Genomic DNA, 23,669 nt, shown 5'->3' with positions numbered 1-23,669 from the left:
TTACTAACAGGAGCATACATTTAAATCTGACAAAATCATATATATTTTGTTGATTCAATTTGTAGCAGATAGAGGAGCATGTCCCAGTGCTATGACAGTGAGTTGTCACTATAACATACCACTGCTTTACATCTTACCCACAGGCTAAAATGTTTACCCCTAGAGTCGTGACTTTGTATATGACAGGAGATTGCTACTAAAAGTAAATATATTTGGCTGAAGGGTAGATACAACTTTAGGCCATTATATCATTCACTAAAATTTAGCTGGCATTTACATATTTACCTGCTTAGTTCATATGACAAATATGTTTGAGAGACTGCCATATACAAAAAAAAAAGATGGAACCATCTTACAAATTTAGAGATTACTTAAAGAAATGGAACTGAAGGGTTAACTGTGATGGCAAGAATGAAGAGAGCAAAACCAGAGGGTACTTCAAGGAGAACAGGCATGAGAGAGGCATTATAATTTGGAGGGTGCTATGATTTGAACCTATGTGCCCATCCAAAGTTTGTATGTTGAAACTAAAATCCCAGGACAATGACATCAAGAGATGGGGCTTTTGGTTAAGTGATTAAGTGAAGAAGGATCCACCCTCATGAATGAGATAAACGTCCTCGTAAAAGATGCTTTAGAGGAATGCCGGGCTCCTCAGTCTCTTCTGCCATGTCGTCACATTGTCCGTTTTTGCCCACTTTTGTCACGTGAAGACGAAGCAAGAAGGTGCCACCTCGGGACCAACTGCCAAATCTCCGCTGCCTTGATTTCGGACTTCTCAGCCCCAGAACTGTGAGAAATACATTTCTGTTTTTTATGAATTACTCAATCTGTGGCATTTTGTTATAGCAGCATACAGACAAAAACAGGGTAAACAGCCTGGTGAGAGTGGATATTTTAGAAACTTGAGATGATTCAATGTCGCTGATTCTCCATTTTCTCATATGTAAAATGAAGGAAATAATGCTGATTACTTCATAGTTCATTGTACAAATTAAATTAACTATGTAAATAAAGCAAGCAATATAGTTCCTTTTATCTGGTATACATTGTTTAAGTGTTGTTGTCATTACATGAGGAAAACAAGAACTTCCCCAAACAGAAGGATGTGGGAACCAAAACTAAGATATAAGAAAGGACCAAAGTTCACTGTGACAATCTGGTCAAGCGCTGGTTAGGGAAGATAGCATAATGTTACGCATAGATATTATTTGAGGATAATTTTCCTCCACCCCGAACTCCTCTAGCACTTTCCCTACGTCTTTCATTGCACTTCTTCATTTGTCTCTTTAATTACGGTTATTTATATAAATCTTTTAGCTTCCTACAAAAATAAGCTTGTAGTGGGACAGATTCTTGAGGATCTATGTCAAAGCAATTTTTCTATTTCCTACAGCAAGTAACCCAGTAGTAATCACACAGAATTTGTTAAAAGAATAAACATAGGAAGATTAATTTCCATTTTTTTCTTTGCTAATTTTTAATCAGAATTATACCATTGTTAGGGAGGGAGAAATTATAAATTGAGGACATGAGTATTAACATTTAAATCTGTTATTCTGCTTTATTTTAGAGCTTGCCATGTTTTGTGATTAAAAAAAGAAACAGGACATTCTATATAGCTGTTGCAAAACGTGTGGTCTGTTGGTGAACTAGCAGCACCAGCATTACCAAGATTTCCTTAGTTTGCAGGGCTACTGAGTCAGAATTCGCATTTTGACAAAACTCCAGGTGATTCATGCTCTGCATTTAAGTTGGAGAAGCACTGTTCTATAGTTCTCCTTATGTCCTAAATGCATTGTCAGTGAAAGAAAATACTATACTTATGATAATAATAACGGTAATATTAACAAAAATGTAACTATTAGTAATTTTCTATGCTCTCCCAGATACTAAGTCCTTTATTTAATACTTGTGATATTTCTGCGAAGTTGCAATTGATATCACCTACTAAACTGATACTCAGAAATCTGAGGTAATTCTCCAAGGTCACAAAGCTAGTGAATCACAAACCAGATTTTTAAACTCTTGCTGCTTCATTCCAAAGACTAAACCGTTTCTAACTCACGGTTAATACATTTGCTTCTGCCTTCCATTTCCTAAATATGGTTTCCTTTCTATTTCATTAGCTTTACTTATACATGACTGATTTTTAACCCTCTCTAACATTTGCAGAATATGGTGTACTATGGTTAATAAGGACAATACCAAGTAATATCATGTTGAGAAAGCGTGCAGAAGTAGCATCAAAAAACAGACTTTTTCCAAAATGTTTACTAAAAACTTTCAATAAAAACAAGATTTTCTACTTAGAATTTCTACCTTGCATAACTCAAATGGAGCATGACTATTAAAATGACAAATAGATTCCGTAGTTGCCTAAGAGCTAAGAATAAGAATTGCTATATAAAAAAGCATAAATATGCCACATGTATAAGAATCATGGGAGTGCTATTTGGTATTTAGTATTTAGTTCCATTCTGCAGCATGATCAAAAAGAAGCATCTGTATAGTTCACTGTGCATTATAGCACAATAAATCACCTCATTAGGCTCAGATATATGTAAAGATTTACAGTCTGGGAAAGTCCACTAGATATTCTTAATCACTTCTTAGACTGTACTGTCCCCCATATTTCTCTTTTTCTATAGAAAGGTTGCACATGGAAAGGCTTTATTTGAAATCCAGCAATGAATGGAATGTCTGTGAAGCAAGAAATAGATGGAAATTGACATTTTAAAAGAAAGTTTGGCTTCTGAAGAGATACAGCTGTGACCTTGGTCTTTTTGTTGGAGAGAAGTATTCCCTAGCCTTACTGTACTATTTTTCCCAAAGCACCCTCTCTATTGTTCTCCCTTCATCTCTGGCTCGTATCATATGGCCCCTCCCTCATTCTATCTGGTGAGTTCTGAGAAAAATGCTTAAATTCTGCAGAGAAGATTGAGAACAATGCTAAATATTCCTCAGAGAAGCAAAATATTATGTTAACAGTTTATATTTTCACATGAAATTGTCTATCTCTTCTCTCTGTCTCATGTGTGTATGTGTGTATGTGTGTATGTGTATATATATATATATATAATATACAGTAGATATGTATATATAGAGTATAATATTCAGTATATATGTATATATAGTATAATATACTGTATATATGTATATATATACAGTGTGTGTGTGTGTATATATATATACATATATATATGTATATATATACTACCATTTACCTCCCAGGCTATACGTCCTGACATCTTAAAAGTAGAAAGCCCTCACAGGCCGCGGTTGCTCATGACTGTAATCCCAGCACTTTGAGAGGCCGAGGCGTGCAGATCACCTGAGGTCGGGAGTTCAAGACCAGCCTGACCAACATGGTGAAACCCCATCTCTACTAAAAATACAAAAAATTAGCTGGGCGTTGTGTTGCGCACCTGTAATCCCAGCTACTCAGGAGGTGGAGGCAGGAGAATCACATGAACCCGGGAGTCGGAGGTTGTGTGAGCCGAGACCATGACATTGCACTGCAGCCTGGGCAATGAGAGCAAAACTCCATCAGAAAAAGAAAGGTGGATAGGCCTTAAAAGACTTTTGAAAATGAGATTTGTCGAATATTTATTAGAGATGAAGAAAATAAGTGCGGACCCACACGTAACTTGTCTGAGGTCACAGAAGTAGGGACCCACACGTAACTTGTCTGAGGTCACAGAGGTAGTCATGCTGCAGCAGCCTTATTGGTTTTCCTCTATGACATGCATTATTATTGTTTTTGATCATTTCAAGAGGTTTCTAGTCGATAGTGGGACAAAATTTCTAATTTGGGAACCTAATTTTCTCTGCAAATCTTCTTTACATCTCTAGCTTATTAATACATCTCAGAAGTGTTACAGGAATTAATTCGCAGGATTTTGAAGAATATTTTGAGGTATGCTGGGAAAAATCATGTCAAGTATCAATGATTAGAAACTAAACAATCAATATTAGATATTGTAAAATTATATTTAATCTTCCATATGGCATAAATAAGTTATTTTAATGTACAGTCGTTGTACTTTGTAAACTTGCATATAAAATATTTGAAAAAATAACTTTCAATATGTAAAATGTAAATATACAAAGGAAAGCATCGGAAAAAATAGATAAAAATAATCAGGCTAAGAAAACACTACAGTGTCACCCTCAGAAGACTATAGAAGGATTCTCACCCTCGAGAAACAGAGGAACTTGAACATGGAAATGACCCTCTGCTGGCCATACTGATTATGGTACATAATTTTAAAAGGCTTTTAGAGAGAAGGGAAATGTTTTATTATGCATTCAGCACAGTGTTATGGTGATGTTTCTTAACTATCAGCTATTTTTAAAATTCCTATAATCTTTCTATAGATGACAAAGTTACATAAATATGAAGGATAAGAAGGGCCCCTGCAAACCTGATAATACAATTCTCTTTTCAATGATAACGTATATCTAAGCGCGCATCTCCTAATCATATTGATGTGCATTAAGTGTTCTTTTACCTACACCTGTCAAAGTGGCTAAAGTAATCCTTCATGAGGAGATAATTTTTTTCTTTAGGTGATTTTTTCCGCATAATACCCTAACATTTCCAATTCCATCATTCTCGAAAAAGTTTACATGATATACATATACAATTACTAAAATTTTGGCGGCATAAATAATTTAAATGGACTTTACTTCAAAGATAATATTTACTTTTAAAGTTGTAAACCTTTGAATCATCAATTAATTAGAATTATCTTTTTCTTTATAAATAAAGTTTTTTGTCCCTACATATTTATGATTTGGAAATTTTCACCTGGAAAATTTCATTTTCAGTTGGATGCCTTGTCTTTAGTATAAAATTCAGTATTTCAATTTCAATATAATTTTTTGATTGATTTTAATGCAGAGAACAGAAAGGAATATCTTCAAATATAAACTACACAGAATCATTCTGTGAAACTTCTTTCTGATCTGTGCATTCAGCTAACAGAGTTAAACCGTACATTTGATTGAGCAGTTCTGAACACTCTTTCTGTAGAAAATGCAACTGGACATTTGGAGCGCTAAGAGGGTAGTAGTGGAAAAAGGAATATATTCAAATATAAAGTACACAGAAGCATTCTGTGAAATTTCTTTCTGTTCTCTGCAACTTCTTTCTGTTCTCTGCATTCAACTAACAGAGTTGAGCCTTACTTTTGAAGGAGAAGTTCTGAAACATTCTTTGTGTAGAAACTGAAATTGGACATTCGGAGAGCTAAGAGGATAATAGTCGAAAAAGGAATATCTTCAGCTAAATACTACACAGAAGCATTCTGTGAAACTTATTTCTGATATGTGAATTCAACTAACAGAGTAAAACCATACTTTTGATTGAGCCGTTATGAACACTCTTTCTGAAGAAAATGCAAGTGGACATTCGGAGCACTAAGAAGGTAATACTGGAAAAAGGAATATATTCAAATATAAACTACACAGAAGAATTCTGTGAAACTTCTTTCTGTTCTGTGCATTCAACTAACAGAGTTGAACCTTACTTTTGATTGAGCCGTCCTGAAACACTCATTCTGTAGAAACTGCAATTGGACATTCTGAGCGCTAAGTGGCCTATATTGGGAAAAAGAATATCTCCAAATAAAAACTACTCAGAAGAATTCTGTGAAACTTATTCCTGATCTGTGCATTCAGCTAACAGAGTTAAACCACACTTTTGATTGAGCAGTTATTAAACACTGTTTCTGTAGGAAATGCAAGTGGACATTAGGAGCGCTAAGATTGTAATAGTGGAAAAAGGAATATCCCCAAATAAAAACTACACAGAAGCATTCTCTGAAACTCCTTTCTGTTCTCTGCATTAAACTAACAGAGTTGAGCCTTACTTTTGAAGGTGCTGTTCTGAAACACTCTTTGTGTAGAAACTGCCAGTGGATATGCGGAACGCTAAGAGGGTAATAGTCGAAAAAGGAATATCTTCAACTAAATACTAAACAGAAGCATTCTGTGAAACTTCTTTCTGTTCTGTGCATTCAACTAAAAGAGTTGAACCTTACTTTTGATTGAGCCGTTCTGAAACACTCTTTCTGTAGAAAATGCAAGTGGTGATTCGGAGCGCTAAGAGGGTAATAGTGGAAAAAGGAGTATCTTCAAATATAAACTACACAGAAGCATTCTGTAAAACTTCTTTCTGTTCCTTGCATTCAACTAACAATATTGAACCTTACTTTTGATTGACCAGTTCTGAAACTCTCTTTCTGTAGATACTGCAATTGGAAATTCTGAGCGCTAAGAGTCCTATATTGGAAAAAGGAATATGTTCAAATAAAAACTACACAGAAGAATTCTGTGAAACTTCTTTCTGATTTGTGCATTCAACTAACAGAGTTAAACCATACTTTTGATTGAGCAGTTCTGAACACTCTTTCTGTAGAAAATGCAAGTGGACATTCGGAGCTCTAAGAGGGTAATAGTGGAAAAAGTAATAACGTCAAATAAGAACTACAGACAGGCATTCTGTGAAACTACTTTCTGTTCTGTGCATTCAACTAACAGAGTTGAACCTTACTTTTGATTGAGCCGTCCTGAAACACTCATTCTGTAGAAACTGCAATTGGACATTCTGAGCGCTAAGTGGCCTATATTGGGAAAAAGAATATCTCCAAATAAAAACTACTCAGAAGAATTCTGTGAAACTTATTTCTGATCTGTGCATTCAGCTAACAGAGTTAAACCACACTTTTGATTGAGCAGTTATTAAACACTGTTTCTGTAGGAAATGCAAGTGGACATTAGGAGCGCTAAGATTGTAATAGTGGAAAAAGGAATATCCCCAAATAAAAACTACACAGAAGCATTCTCTGAAACTCCTTTCTGTTCTCTGCATTAAACTAACAGAGTTGAGCCTTACTTTTGAAGGTGCTGTTCTGAAACACTCTTTGTGTAGAAACTGCCAGTGGATATGCGGAACGCTAAGAGGGTAATAGTCGAAAAAGGAATATCTTCAACTAAATACTAAACAGAAGCATTCTGTGAAACTTCTTTCTGTTCTGTGCATTCAACTAAAAGAGTTGAACCTTACTTTTGATTGAGCCGTTCTGAAACACTCTTTCTGTAGAAAAGGCAAGTGGTGATTCGGAGCGCTAAGAGGGTAATAGTGGAAAAAGGAGTATCTTCAAATATAAACTACACAGAAGCATTCTGTAAAACTTCTTACTGTTCCTTGCATTCAACTAACAATATTGAACCTTACTTTTGATTGACCAGTTCTGAAACTCTCTTTCTGTAGATACTGCAATTGGAAATTCTGAGCGCTAAGAGTCCTATATTGGAAAAAGGAATATGTTCAAATAAAAACTACACAGAAGAATTCTGTGAAACTTCTTTCTGATCTGTGCATTCAACTAACAGAGTTAAACCATACTTTTGATTGAGCAGTTCTGAACACTCTTTCTGTAGAAAATGCAAGTGGACATTCGGAGCTCTAAGAGGGTAATAGTGGAAAAAGTAATATCGTCAAATAAGAACTACAGACAGGCATTCTGTGAAACTACTTTCTGTTCTGTGCATTCAAATAACAGAGTTGAACCTTACTTATGATAGAGCCATTCTGAAACACTCTTTCTGTAGAAAATTCAATTGGACAATCTGAGCGATAAGAGGCCTATATTGGGAAAAAGAATATCTTCAAATAAAAACTACACAGAAGCATTCTGTGAAACTTTTTCTGATCTGTGCATTCAGCTAACAGAGTTAAATCATACATTTGATTGATCAGTTCTGAACACTCTTTCTGTAGAAAATGCAACTGGACATTTGGAGCACTAAGAGGGTAGTAGTGCAAAAAGGAATATATTCCAATATAAACTACACAGAAGCATTCTGTGAAACTTCTTTCTGTTCTGTGCATTCAACTAACATAGTTGAACCTTACTTTTGATTGAGCCTTTCTGAAACACTCTTTCTGTAGAAACTGCAATTGGACATTCTGAGCGCTAAGAGGCCTATATTGGTAAAAAGAATATCTTCATATAAACACTACACAGCAGCATTCTGTGAAACTTCTTTCTGATCTGTGCATTCAGCTAACAGAGTTAAACCATACTTTTGATTGAGCAGTTCTGAAACACTCTTTCTGTAGAAAATGCAACTGGACATTCAGAGCGCTAAGTGGGTAATAGTGGAAAATGGAATATCTTCAAATATAAACTACACAGAAGAATTCTGTGAAACTTATTTCTGATCTGTGCATTCACCTAACAGAGTTAAACCATACTTTTGATAGAGCAGTTCTGAACACACTTTCTGTAGAAAATGCAAGTGGACATTCTGAGCTCTAAGAGGGTAACAGTGGAAAAAGGAATATTTTCAAATATAAACTACACAGAAGCAATCTGTGAAACTACATTCTGTTCTGTGCATTCAACTAACAGAGTTGAACCTTAATTTTGATTGAGCAGTTCTGAAACACTCTTTCTGTAGAAACTGTAATTGGATTTCTGAACGCTAAGAGGCCTATATTGAGAAAAATAATATCTTCAAATAAAAACTACAGAGATGCATTCTCTGAAACTTCTTTCTGTTCTGTGCATTCAGCTAACTGAATTAAACGATACATTTGATTTAGCAGTTCTGAAACACTCTTTCTGTAGAAAATGCAAGTGGACATTCGGTGTGCTAAGTTGGTAATTGTGGAAAAAGGAATATCTTCAAATAAAAACTACACAGATGCATTCTGTGAAACTTCTTTCTTATCTGTGCATTCAGCTAACAGAGTTAAACGATACTTTTGATTTAGCAGTTCTGAAACACTCTTTCTGTAGAAAATGCAAGTGGTCATTCGGTGCGCTAAGATGGTAATTGTGGAAAAAGGAATATCTTCAAATAAAAACTACAAAGAGGCATTCTCTGAAACTTGTTTCTGTTCTCTGCTTTCAACTAACAGGGTTGAGCCTTATTTTTGAAGGAGCAGTCCTGAAACACTCTTTCTGTAGAAACTGCAAGTGGACATTCGGAGCGCTAAGAGGGTAATAGTGGAAAAAGGAATATCTTCAAATAAATACTACACAGAAGCATTCTGTGAAACTACTCTCTGTTCTGTGCATTCAACTAAATGAGTTGAACCCTACTTTTGATTGAGCCATTCTGAAACACTCTTTCTGTAGAAACTGCAATTGGATATTCGGAGCGCTAAGAGGCCTATATTGGAAAAAGGACTATCTTCAAATAAAAACTACACAGAAGCATTCCGTGAAACTTCGTACTGATCTGTGCATTCAGCTTACAGAATTAAACCATACTTTTGATTGAGCAGTTCGGAAACACTCATTCTGTAGAAAATGCAAGTGGACATTCGGAGCGCTTAGAAGGTAATAGTGGAAAAAGGAACATCTTCAAATATAAACTACACAGAAGCATTCTATGAAACTTCTTTCTGTTCCGTTCACTCAACTAACAGAGTTGAACCTTACATTTGATTAAGCAGTTCAGAAACACTCTTTCTGTAGATACTGCAATTGGACATTCTGAGCGCTAAGACTCCTATATTGGAGAAAGGAATATCTTCAAATAAAAAGTACACAGAAGCATTCTGTGAAAATTCTTTCTGATCTGTGCATTCAAATAACAGAGTAAAACCATACTTTTGATTGAGCCGTTCAGAACACTCTTTCTGTAGAAAATGCAAGTGGACATTCGGAGCACTAAGAGGGTAATACTGGAAAAAGGAATATATTCAAATATAAACTACACAGAAGCATTCTGTGAAACTTCTTGCTGTTCTGTGCATTCAAGTAACAGAGTTGAACCTTACTTTTGATTGAGCCTTTCTGAAACTCTCTTTCTGTAGAAAATGCAAGTGGACATTCGGAGCGCTAAGATGGTAATAGTGGAAAAAGGAATACATTCAAATATAAACTACACAGAAGCATTCTGTGAAACTTCTTTCTGTTCTGTGCATTCAACTAACAGAGTTGAACCTTACTTTTGATTGAGCCTTCTGAAACACTCATTTTGTAGAAACGGCAATTGGACATTCTGAGCGCTAAGTGGCCTATATTGGGAAAAAGAATATCTCCAAATAAAAACTACTCAGAAGCATTCTGTGAAACTTATTTCTGATCTGTGCATTCAGCTAACAGAGTTAAACCATACTTTTGATTGAGAAGTTATGAGACACTCTTTCTGTAGAAAACGCAAGTGGACATTCGGAGCGCTAAAATTGTATTAGTGGAAAAAGGAATATCCCCAAATTAAAACTACACAGAAGCATTCTCTGAAACTCCTTTCTGTTCTCTGCATTCAACTAACAGATTTGAGCCTTACTTTGAAGGAGCTGTTCTGAAACACTCTTTGTGTAGAAACTGCCAGTGGACATTCGGAACGCTAAGAGGGTAATAGTCGAAAAAGGAATATCTATAACTAAATACTACACAGAAGCATTCTGTGAAACTTATTTCTGTTCTGTGCATTCAACTAAATGAGTTCAACCTTACTTTTGATTGAGCCGTTCTGAAACACTCTTTCTGTAGAAAATGCAAGTGGTGATTCAGAGCGCTAAGAGGGTAATAGTGGAAAAAGGAATATCTTCAAATATAAACTACACAGAAGCATTCTCTGAAACTTCTTTCTGTTCCGTGCATTCAACTAACAGTATTGAACCTTACTTTTGATTGAGCAGTTCTGAAACTCTCTTTCTGTAGATACTGCAATTGGACATTCTGAGCGCTAAGAGACCTATATTGGAAAAAGGAATATCTTCAAATAAAAACTACACAGAAGAATTCTGTGAAACTTCTTTCTGATCTGTGCATTCAACTAACAGAGTTAAACCATACTTTTGATGGAGCAGTTCTGAACACTCTTTCTGTAGAAAATGCAAGTGGACATTCCGAGCTCTAAGAGGGTAATAGTGGAAAAAGTAATATCGTCAAATATGAACTACAGAGAAGCATTCTGTGAAACTACTTTCTGTTCTGTGCATTGAAATAGCAGAGTTGAACCTTACTATTGAAAGAGCCATTCTGAAACACTCTTTCTGTAGAAACTGCAATTGGACAATCTGAGCACTAAGAGGCCTATATTGGGAAAAAGTATATCTTCAAATAAAAACTACACAGAAGCATTCTGTGCAACTTCTTTCTAATCTGTGCATTCAGCTAAGAGAGTTAAATCATACATTTGATTGAGCAGTTCTGAACACTCTTTCTGTAGAAAATGCAACTGGACATTTGGAGCGCTAAGAGGGTAGTAGTGGAAAAAGTAATATATTCAAATATAAACTACACAGAAGCATTCTGTGCAACTACTTTCTGTTCTGTGCATTCAACAAACAGGGTTGAACCTTACTTTTGATTGAGCCTTTCTGAAACACTCTTTCTGTAGAAACTGCAATTGGACATTCTGAGCGCTAAGAGGCCTATATTGGTAAAAAGAATATCTTCATATAAACATTACACCGCAGCATTCTGTGAAACTTCTTTCTGTTCTGTGCATTCAGCTAACAGAGTTAAACCATTCTTTTGACTGAGCAGTTCTGAAACACTCTTTCTGTAGAAAATGCAACTGGAGATTCAGAGCGCTAAGTGGGTAATAGTGGAAAATGGAATATCTTCAAATATAAACTACACTGAAGAATTCTGTGAAACTTCTTTCTGATCTGTGCATTCACCTAACAGGGTTAAACCACACTTATGATTGAGCAGTTCTGAACACTCCTTCTGTAGAAAATGCAACTGGACTTTTGGAGCGCTAAGAGGTTACTGGTGGAAAAAGGAATACCTTCAAATAAATACTACACAGAAGCATTCTGTGAAACTTCTTTCCGTTCTGTGAATTCAACTAAAAGAGTTGAACCCTACTTTTCATTGAGGCATTCTGAAACACTTTTTCTGTAGAAAATAAATTGGATATTCGGAGCGCTAAGAGGCCTATATTTGGGAAAGGACTATCTTCAAATAAAAACTACACAGAAACATTCTGTGAAACTTCGTACTGATCTGTGCATTCAGCTAACAGAGTTAAACCATACTTTTGATTGAGCAGTTCGGAAACACTCTTTCTGTAGAAAATGCAAGTGGACATTCGGAGAGCTTAGAAGGTAATAGTGGAAAAAGGAATATCTTCAAATATAAACTACACAGAATCATTCTCTGAAACTTCTTTCTGTTCTGTTCATTCAACTAAAAGAGTTGAACCTTACTTTTGATTGAGCCTTTCTGAAACACTCTCTCTGTAGAAACTGCAATTGGACATTCTGTGCGCTAAGAGGCCTATATTGCTAAAAAGAATAACTTCATATAAACACTACACAGCAGCATTCTGTGAAACGTCTTTCTGATCTATGCATTCAGCTAACAGAGTTAAACCATACTTTTGATTGAGCAGTTCTGAAACACTCTTTCTGTAGAAAATGCAACTGGACATTCAGAGCGCTAAGTGGGTAATAGTGGAAAATGGAATATCTTCAAATATAAACTACACAGAAAAACTCTGTGAAACTTATTTCTGATCTGTGCATTCACCTAAAGAGTTAAAACATACTTTTGATAGAGCAGTTCTGAACACACTTTCTGTAGAAAATGCAAGTGGACATTCTGAGCTCTAAGAGGGTAACAGTGGAAAAAGGAATATCTTCAAATACAAACTACACAGAAGCAATCTGTGAAACTAAATTCTGTTCTGTGCATTCAACTAAGAGATTTTTACCTTAGTTTTGATTGAGACGTTCTGAAACACTCTTTCTGTAGAAAATGCAAGTGGAGATTTGGAGCGCTAAGAGGGTAATAGTGGAAAAAGGAATGTCTTCAAATATAAACTACACTGAATCATTCTGTGAAACTTCTTTCTGATCTGTGCATTCAGCTAACAGAGTTAAACCATACTTTTGATTGAGCAGATCTGAACACTCTTTCTGTAGAAAATGCAACTGGACATTTGGAGCGCTAAGAGTGTAGTAGTGGAAAAAGGAATATATTCAAACATAAACTACACAGAAGCATTCTGTGAAACTTTTTCTGATCTGAGCATTCAGCTAACAGAGTTAAACCATACTTTTGATTGAGCAGTTTTGAAACACTCTGTCTGTAGAAAATGCAACTGGACATTCGTAGCGCTAAGTGGGTAATAGTGGAAAAAAGAATATGTTCAAATATAAACTACACAGAAGCATTGTATGAAACTCCTTTCTGTTCTGTGCATTCAAATAACAGAGTTGAACCTTACTTTTGATTGAGCCGTTCTGAAACACTTTTTCTGTAGAAACTGCAATTGGACATTCTGAGTGCTAAGAGGCCTATATTGGGAAAAATAATATCTTCAAATAAAAACTACACAGAAGCACTGTGTGAAACTTATTTCTGATATGTGCATTCAGCTAACAGATTTAAACCATACTTTTGATTGCGCAGTTCCGAACACTCTTTCTGTAGAAAATGCAAGTGGACATTCGGAGCGCTAAGAGGGTAATATTGGAAAAAGGAATATATTCACATATAAACTACACAGTAGCATTCTGTGAAACTTCTTTCTGTTCTGTGCATTCAACTAAAAGATTTGAACCTTACTTTTGATTGAGCCGTTCTGAAACACTCTTTCTGTAGAAACTGCAATTGGACATTCTAAGCGCTAAGAGGCCTACATTGGGAAAAAGAATATCTTCAAATAAAAACTACACAGATGCATTCTGTGAAACTTATTTCCGATCTGTAAATTCAGTTAACAGAGCTAAACCATATTTTTGATTGAGCAGTTATGAAACACTCTTTTTGTAGAAAATGCAAGTGGACATTCGGAGCGCTAAGATTGTAATAGAGGAAAAAGGAATATCTCCAATTAAAAACTACACAGAAGCATTCTCTGAAACCACTTTCTGTTCTCCGCATTCAACTAACAGAGCTGAGCCCTACATTTGAAGGAGCAGTTCTGAAACACTCTTTGTGTAGAAACTGCCAGTGGATATTTGGAGCGCGAAGTGGGTAATAGTCCAAAAAGGAGTATCTTCAACTAAATACTACACAGAAGCATTCTGTGAAACTTCTTTCTGTTCTGTGCATTCAACTAAGAGAGTTGAACCTTACATTTGATTGAGCCTTTCTGAAACACTCTTTCTGTAGAAACTGCAATTGGACATTCTGAGTGCTAAGAGGCTTATATTGGGAAAAATAATATCTTCAAATAAAAACTACACAGAAACATTGTTTGAAACTTATTTCTGATATGTGCATTCAGCTAACGGAGTTAAACCATACTTTTGATTGCGCAGTTCAGAACACTCTTTCTGTAGAAAATGCAAGTGGACATTCAGAGCGCTAAGAGGGTAATAGTGGAAAAAGGAATATATTCAAATATAAACTACACAGAAGCATTGTGTGAAACTTCTTTCTGTTCTGTGCATTCAACTACCAGGGTTGAACCTTACTTTTGATTGAGCCGTTCTGAAACAGTCTTTCTGTAGAAACTGCAATTGGACATTCTGAGCGCTAAGAGACCTATATTGGAAAAAGGAATATCTTCAAATAAAAACTACACAGAAGAATTCTGTGAAACTTCTTTCTGATCTGTGCATTCAACTAACAGAGTTAAACCATACTTTTGATGGAGCAGTTCTGAACACACTTTCTGTAGGAAATGCAAGTGGACATTCCGAGCTCTAAGAGGGTAATAGTGGAAAAAGTAATACCGTCAAATATGAACTACAGAGAAGCATTCTGTGAAACTAATTTCTGTTCTGTACATTGAAATAGCAGAGTTGAACCTTACTTTTGAAAGAGCCATTCTGAAACACTCTTTCTGTAGAAACTGCAATTGGACAATCTGAGCACTAAGAGGCCTATATTGGGAAAAATATATCTTCAAATAAAAACTACACAGAAGCATTCTGGGCAACTTCTTTCTAATCTGTGCATTCAGCTAAGAGAGTTAAATCGTATATTTGATTGAGCAGTTCTGAACACTCTTTCTGTAGAAAATGCAACTGGACATTTGGAGCGCTAAGAGGGTAGTAGTGGAAAAAGTAATATATTCAAATATAAACTACACAGAAGCATTCTGTGAAACTACTTTCTGTTCTGTGCATTCAACTAACAGAGTTGAACCTTACTTTTGATTGAGCCTTTCTGAAACACTCTTTCTGTAGAAACTGCAATTGGACGTTCTGAGCGCTAAGACTCCTATATTGGAGAAAGGAATATCTTCAAATAAAAAGTACACAGAAGCATTCTGTGAAAATTCTTTCTGATCTGTGCATTCAGCTAACAGAGTTAAACCATACTTTGGATTGAGCAGTTCTGAACACTCTTTCTGTAGAAAATGCAAGTGGACATTCGGAGCGCTAAGAGGGTAATACTGAAAAAGGGAATATATTCAAATATAAACTACACAGAGGCATTCTGTGAAACTCCTTTCTGTTCTCTGCATTCAACTAACAGAGTTGAGCCCTACTTTTGAAGGAGCAGTTCTGAAACACTCTTTGTTTAGAAACTGAAATTGGACATTCGGAGAGCTAAGAGGATAATAGTCGAAAAAGGAATATCTTCAACAATATACTACACGGAAGGATTCTGTGAAACTTATTTCTGATATGTGCATTCAAATAACAGAGTAAAACCATACTTTTGATTGTGCCATTCAGAACACTCTTTCTGTAGAAAATGCAACTGGACATTCAGAGCGCTAAGTGGGTAATAGTGGAAAATGGAATATCTTCAAATATAAACTACGCAGAAAAATTCTGTGAAACTTATTTCTGATCTGTGCATTGACCTAAAGAGTTAAAACATACTTTTGATAGAGCAGTTCTGAACACACTTTCTGTAGAAAATGCAAGTGGACATTCTGAGCTCTAAAAAGGGTAACAGTGGAAAAAGGAATATCTTCAAATACAAACTACACAGAAGCAATCTGTGAAACTACATTCTGTTCTGTGCATTCAACTAACAGAGTTGAACCTTACTTTTGATTGAGCCGTTCTGAAACACTCTTTCTGTAGAAACTGCAATTGGACATTCTGAGTGCTAAGAGGCCTATATTGGGAAAAATAATATCTTCAAATAAAAACTACACAGAAGCATTGTGTGAAACTTATTTCTGATATGTGCATTCAGCTAACAGAGTTAAACCATACTTTTGATTGCGCAGTTCTGAACACTCTTTCTGTAGAAAATGCAAGTGGACATTCGGAGCGCTAAGAGGGTAATAGTGGAAAAAGGAATATATTCAAATATAAACTACACAGTAGCATTCTGTGAAACTTCTCTCTGTTCTGTGCATTCAGCTAACAGAGTTGAACCTTACTTTTGATTGAGCCGTTCTGAAACACTCTTTCTGTAGAAACTGCAATTGGACATTCTAAGCGCTAAGAGGCCTACATTGGGAAAAAGAATATCTTCAAATAAAAACTACACAGATGCATTCTGTGAAACTTATTTCTGATCTGTAAATTCAGTTAACAGAGCTAAACCATATTTTTGATTGAGCAGTTATGAAACACTCTTTTTGTAGAAAATGCAAGTGGACATTCGGAGCGCTAAGATTGTAATAGAGGAAAAAGGAATATCTCCAATTAAAAACTACACAGAAGCATTCTCTGAAACCCATTTCTGTTCTGCGCATTCAACTAACAGATTTGAGCCTTACTTTTGAAGGAGCAGTTCTGAAACACTCTTTGTGTAGAAACTGCCAGTGGATATTCGGAGCGCTAAGTGGGTAATAGTCCAAAAAGGAGTATCTTCAACTAAATACTACACAGAAGCATTCTGTGAAACTTCTGTCTGTTCTGTGCATTCAACTAACAGAGTTGAACCTTACATTTGATTGAGCCGTTCTGAAACACTCTTTCTGTAGAAACTGCAATTGGACATTCTGAGCCCTAAGAGGCCTATATTGGGAAAAATAATATCTTCAAATAAAAACTACACAGAAGCATTGTTTGAAACTTATTTCTGATATGTGCATTCAGCTAACAGAGTTAAACCATACTTTTGATTGAGCACTTCAGAACACTCTTTCTGTAGAAAATGCAAGTGGACATTCGGAGCGCTAAGAGGGTAATAGTGGAAAAAGGAGTATATTCAAATATAAACTACACAGAAGCATTTAGTGAAAATTCTTTCTGTTTTGTGCATTCAACTACCAGGGTTGAACCTTACTTTTGATTGAGCCGTTCTGAAACACTCTTTCTGTAGAAACTGCAATTGGACATTCTGAGCGATAAGAGGCCTATATTGGGAAAAGAATATATACAAATAAAAACTACACAGAAGCATTCTGTGAAACTTCTTTCTGTTCTGTTCATTCAACTAATAGAGTTGAACCTTAGTTTTGATTAAGCCGTTCTGAAACACTCTTTCTGTAGAAAATGCAAGTGGGATTCAGAGCGCTAAGAGGATAATAGTGGAAAAAGGAATGTCTTCAAATATAAACTACACAGAATCATTCTGTGAAACTTCTTTCTGATCTGTGCATTCAGCTAACAGAGTTAAACCATACTTTTGATTGAGCAGATCTGAACACTCTTTCTGTAGAAAATGCAACTGGACATTTGGAGTGGTAAGAGGGTAGTCGTGGAAAAAGGAATATATTCAAATATAAACTACACAGAAGCATTCTGTGAAACTTCTTTCTGATCTGAGCATTCAGCTAACAGAGTTAAACCATACTTTTGATTGAGCAGTTTTGAAACACTCTGTCTGTAGAAAATGCAACTGGACATTCGCAGCGCTAAGTGGGTAATAGTGGAAAAAAGAATATGTTCAAATATAAACTACACAGAAGCATTGTATGAAACTTCTTTCTGTTCTGTGCATTCAACTAACAGAGTTGAACCTTACTTTTGATTGAGCCGTTCTGAAACACTCTTTCTGTAGAAACTGCAATTGGACATTCTGAGCGCTAAGAGGCCTATATTGGGAAAAATAATATCTTCAAATAAAAACTAAACAGAAGCATTGTGTGAAACTTATTTCTGATATGTGCATTCAGCTAACAGAGTTAATCCATACTTTTGATTGCGCAGTTCCGAACACTCTTTCTGTAGAAAATGCAAGTGGACATTCGGAGCGCTAAGAGGGTAATAGTGGAAAAAGTAATATATTGAAATATAAACTACACAGTAGCATTCTGTGAAACTTCTTTCTGTGCTGTGCATTCAAATAACAGAGTTGAACCTTACTTTTGATTGAGCCGTTCTGAAACACTCTTTCTGTAGAAACTGCAATTGGACATTCTAAGCACTAAGAGGCCTACATTGGGAAAAGGAATATCTTCAAATAAAAACTACACAGATTCATTCTGTGAAACTTATTTCTGATCTGTAAATTCAGTTAACAGAGCTAAATCATATTTTTGATTGAGCAGTTAAGAAACACACTTTTTGTAGAAAATGCAAGTGGACATTCATAGCGCTAAGATTGTAATATAGGAAAAAGTAATATCTCCAATTAAAAACTACACAGAAGCATTCTCTGAAACCACTTTCTGTTCTACGCATTCAACTAACAGAGTTCAGCCTTACTTTTGAAAGAGCAGTTCTGAAACACTCTTTGTGTAGAAACTGCCAGTGGATATTCGGAGCGCTAAGTGGGTAATAGTCCAAAAAGTAGTATCTTCAACTAAATACTACACAGAAGCATTCTGTGAAACTTCTGTCTGTTCTGTGCATTCAGCTAAGAGAGCTGAAACTTACATTTGATTGAGCCATTCTGAAACACTCTTTCTGTAGAAACTGCAATAGGACATTCTGAGCGCTAAGGGGCCTATATTGGGAAAAATAATATCTTCAAATAAAAACTACACAGAAGCATTGTTTGAAACTTATTTCTGATATGTGCATTCAGCTAACAGAGTTAAACCATACTTTTGATTGCGCAGTTCAGAACACTCTTTCTGTAGAAAATGCAAGTGGACTTTCGGAGCGCTAAGAGGGTAATAGTGGAAAAAGGAATATATTCAAATATAAACTACACAGAAGCATTCTGTGAAACTTCTTTCTGTTCTGGGCATTCAACTACCAGTGTTGAACCTTAGTTTTGATTGAGCCGTTCTGAAACACTCTTTCTGTAGAAAATGCAAGTGGGATTCTGAGGGCTAAGAGGGTAATAGTGGAAAAAGGAATGTCTTCAAATATAAACTACACAGAATCATTCTGTGAAACTTCTTTCTGATCTGTGCATTCAGCTAACAGAGTTAAACCATACGTTTGATTGAGCAGATCTGAACAGTCTTTCTGTAGAAAATGCAACTGGACATTTGGAGCCCTAAGAGTGTAGTCGTGGAAAAAGTAATATATTCAAATATAAACTACACAAAAGCATTCTGTGAAAGTTCTTTCTGATCTGAGCATTCAGCTAACAGAGTTAAACCATACTTTTGATTAAGCAGTTTTGAAACACTCTGTCTGTAGGAAATGCAACTGGACATTCGTAGCGCTAAGTGGGTAATAGTGGAAAAAAGAATATGTTCAAATATAAACTACACAGAAGCATTGTATGAAACTTCTTTCTGTTCTGTGCATTCAACTAACAGAGTTGAAACTTACTTTTGATTGAGCCGTTCTGAAACACTCTTTCTGTAGAAACTGCAATTGGACATTCTGACCGCTAAGAGGCCTACATGGAGAAAAATAATATCTTCAAATAAAAACTACACAGAAGCATTGTGTGAAACTTATTTCTGATATGTGCATTCAGCTAACAGAGTTAAACCATACTTTTGATTGCGCAGTTCCGAACACTCTTTCTGTAGAAAATGCAAGGGGACATTCGGAGCGCTAAGAGGGTAATAGTGGAAAAAGGAATATATTCAAATATAAACTACACAGTAGCATTCGGTGAAAATTCTTTCTGTTCTGTGCATTCAACTAACAGAGTTGAACCTTATTTTTGATTGAGCCGTTCTGAAACACTCTTTCTGTAGAAACTGCAATTGGACATTCTAAGCGCTAAGAGGCCTACATTGGGAAAAAGAATATCTTCAAATAAAAACTACACAGATTCATTCTGTGAAACTTATTTCTGATCTGTAAATTCAGTTAACAGAGATAAACCATATTTTTGATTGAGCAGTTATGAAACACTCTTTTTGTAGAAAATGCAAGTGGACATTCGTAGCGCTAAGATTGTAATAGAGGAAAAAGGAATATCTCCAATTAAAAACTACACAGAAGCATTCTCTGAAACCCCTTTCTGTTCTCCGCATTCAACTAACAGAGTTGAGCCTTACTTTTGAAGGAGCAGTTCTGAAACACTCTTTGTGTAGAAACTGCCAGTGGATATTCGGAGCGCGAAGTGGGAAATAGTCCAAAAAGGAGTATCTTCAACTAAATACTACACAGAAGCATTCTGTGAAACTTCTTTCTGTTCTGTGCATTCAACTAAGAGAGTTGAAACTTACCTTTGATTGAGCCTTTCTGAAACACTCTTTCTGTAGAAACTGCAATTGGACATTCTGAGCACTAAGAGGCCTATATTGGGAAAAATAATATCTTCAAATAAAAACTACACCGAAGCATTGTTTGAAACTTATTTCTGATATGTGCATTCAGCTAACAGAGATAAACCATACTTTTGATTGCGCAGTTCAGAACACTATTTCTGTAGAAAATGCAAGTGGACATTCGGAGCGCTAAGAGGGTAATAGTGGAAAAAGGAATATATTCAAATATAAACTACACAGAAGCATTCTGTGAAACCTCTTTCTGTTCTGTTCATTCAACTAAAAGTGTTCAACATTAGTTTTGATTGAGCCGCTCTGAAACACTCTTTCTGTAGAAAATGCAAGTGGAGATTCGGAGCGCTAAGAGGGTAATAGTGGAAAAAGGAATGTCTTCAAATATAAACTACACAGAATCATACTGTGAAACATATTTCTGATCTGTGCATTCAGCTAACAGAGTTAAACCATACTTTTGATTGAGCAGATCTGAACACTCTTTCTGTAGAAAATGCAACTGGACATTTGGAGCGCTAAGAGGGTAATAGTGGAAACAAGAATATGTTCAAATATAAACTACACAGAAGCATTGTATGAAACTACTTTCTGTTCTGTGCATTCAAATAACAGAGTTGAACCTTACTTTTGATTGAGCCGTTCTGAAACACTCTTTCTGTAGAAACTGCAATTGGACATTCTGAGCGCTAAGAGGCCTATATTGGGAAAAATAATATCTTCAAATAAAAACTACACAGAAGCATTGTGTGAAACATATTTCTGATATGTGCATTCAGCTAACAGAGTTAAACCATACTTTTGATTGCGCAGTTCCGAACACTCTTTCTGTAGAAAATGCAAGTGGACATTCGGAGCGCTAAGAGGGTAATATTGGAAAAAGGAATATATTCAAATATACACTACACAGTAGCATTCTGTGAAACTTCTTTCTGTTCTGTGCATTCAACTAACAGAGTTGAACCTTACTTTTAATTGAGCCGTTCTGAAACACTCTTTCTGTAGAAACTGCAATTGGACATTCTAAGCGCTAAGAGGCCTACATTGGGAAAAAGAATATCTTCAAATAAAAACTAAACAGATGCATTATGTGAAACTTACTTCGGATCTGTAAATTCAGTTAACAGAGCTAAACCATATTTTTGATTGTGCAGTTATGAAACACTCTTATTGTAGAAAATGCAAGTGGACATTCGGAGCGCTAAGATTGTAATAGAGGAAAAAGGAATATCTCCAATTAAAAACTACACAGAAGCATTCTCTGAAACCCCTTTCTGTTCTCCGCATTCAACTAACAGAGTTGAGCCTTACTTTTGAAGGAGCAGTTCTGAAACACTCTTTGTGTAGAAACTGACAGTGGATATTCGGAGCGCTAAGTGGGTAATAGTCCAAAAAGGAGTATCTTCAACTAAATACTACACAGAAGCATTCTGTGAAACTTCTGTCTGTTCTGTGCATTCAACTAACAGAGTTGAACCTTACATTTGATTGAGCCGTTCTGAAACACTCTTTCTGTAGAAACTGCAATTGGACATTCTGAGCGCTAAGAGGCCTAAATTGGGAAAAATAATATCTTCAAATAAAAACTACACAGAAGCATTGTTTGAAATTTATTTCTGATATGTGCATTCAGCTAACAGAGTTAAACCATACTTTTGATTGCGCAGTTCAGAACACACTTTCTGTAGAAAATGCAAGTGGACATTCGGAGCGCTAAGAGGGTAATAGTGGAAAAAGAAATACATTCAAATATAAACTACACAGAAGCATTTTGTGAAAATTTTTTCTGTTCTGTGCATTCAACTACCAGGGTTGAACCTTACTTTTGATTGAGCCGTTCTGAAACACTCTTTCTGTATAAACTGCAACTGGACATTCTGAGCGCTAAGAGGCCTATATTGGGAAAAGAATATCTACAAATAAAAACTACACAGAAGCATTCTGTGAAACTTCTTTCTGTTCTGTTCATTCAACTAATAGAGTTGAACCTTAGTTTTGATTGAGCCGTTCTGAAACACTCTTTCTGTAGAAAATGCAAGTTGGATTCAGAGCGCTAAGAGGATAATAGTGGAAAAAGGAATGTCTTCAAATATAAACTACACAGAATCATTCTGTGAAACTTCTTTCTGATCTGTGCATTCAGCTAACAGAGTTAAACCATACTTTTGATTGAGCAGATCTTAACACTCTTTCTGTAGAAAATGCAACTGGACATTTGGAGCGCTAAGAGGGTAGTCGTGGAAAAAGGAATATATTCAAATATAAACTACACAGAAGCATTCTGTGAAACTTCTTTCTGATCTGAGCATTCAGCTAACAGAGTTAAACCATACATTTGATTGAGCAGTTTTGAAACACTCTGTCTGTAGAAAATGCAACTGGACATTCGTAGCGCTAAGTGGGTAATAGTGGAAAAAAGAATATGTTCAAATATAAACTACACAGAAGCATTGTATGAAACTTCTTTCTGTTCTGTGCATTCAACTAACAGAGTTGAACCTTACTTTTGATTGAGCCGTTCTGAAACACTCTTTCTGTAGAAACTGCAATTGGACATTCTAAGCGCTAAGAGGCCTACATGGGGAAAAGAATATCTTCAAATAAAAACTACACAGATGCATTCTGTGAAACTTATTTCTGATCTATAAATTCAGTTAACAGAGCTAAATCATATTTTTGATTGAGCAGTTAAGAAACACACTTTTTGTAGAAAATGCAAGTGGACATTCGTAGCGCTAAGATTGTAATAGAGGAAAAAGGAATATCTCCAATTAAAAACTACACAGAAGCATTCTCTGAAACCACTTTCTGTTCTCCGCATTCAACTAACAGGGTTGAGCCTTACTTTTGAAAGAGCAGTTCTGAAACACTCTTTGTGTAGAAACTGCCAGTGGATATTCGGAGCGCTAAGTGGGTAATAGTCCAAAAAGGAGTATCTTCAACTAAATACTACACAGAAGCGTTCTGTGAAACTTCTGTCTGTTCTGTGCATTCAGCTAAGAGAGTTGAACCTTACATTTGATTGAGCCGTTCTGAAACACTCTTTCTGTAGAAACTGCAATTGGACATTCTGAGCGCTAAGAGGCCTATATTGGGAAAAATAATATCTTCAAATAAAAACTACACAGAAGCATTGTTTGAAACTTATTTCTGATATGTGCATTCAGCTAACAGAGTTAAACCATACTTTTGATTGCGCAGTTCAGAACACTCTTTCTGTAGAAAATGCAAGTGGACTT

Source organism: Symphalangus syndactylus, chromosome 23 (genome assembly GCF_028878055.3).
Source record: "Symphalangus syndactylus isolate Jambi chromosome 23, NHGRI_mSymSyn1-v2.1_pri, whole genome shotgun sequence".
NCBI lineage: Eukaryota > Metazoa > Chordata > Mammalia > Primates > Hylobatidae > Symphalangus > Symphalangus syndactylus.
This window is presented reverse-complemented; position numbering follows the sequence as displayed.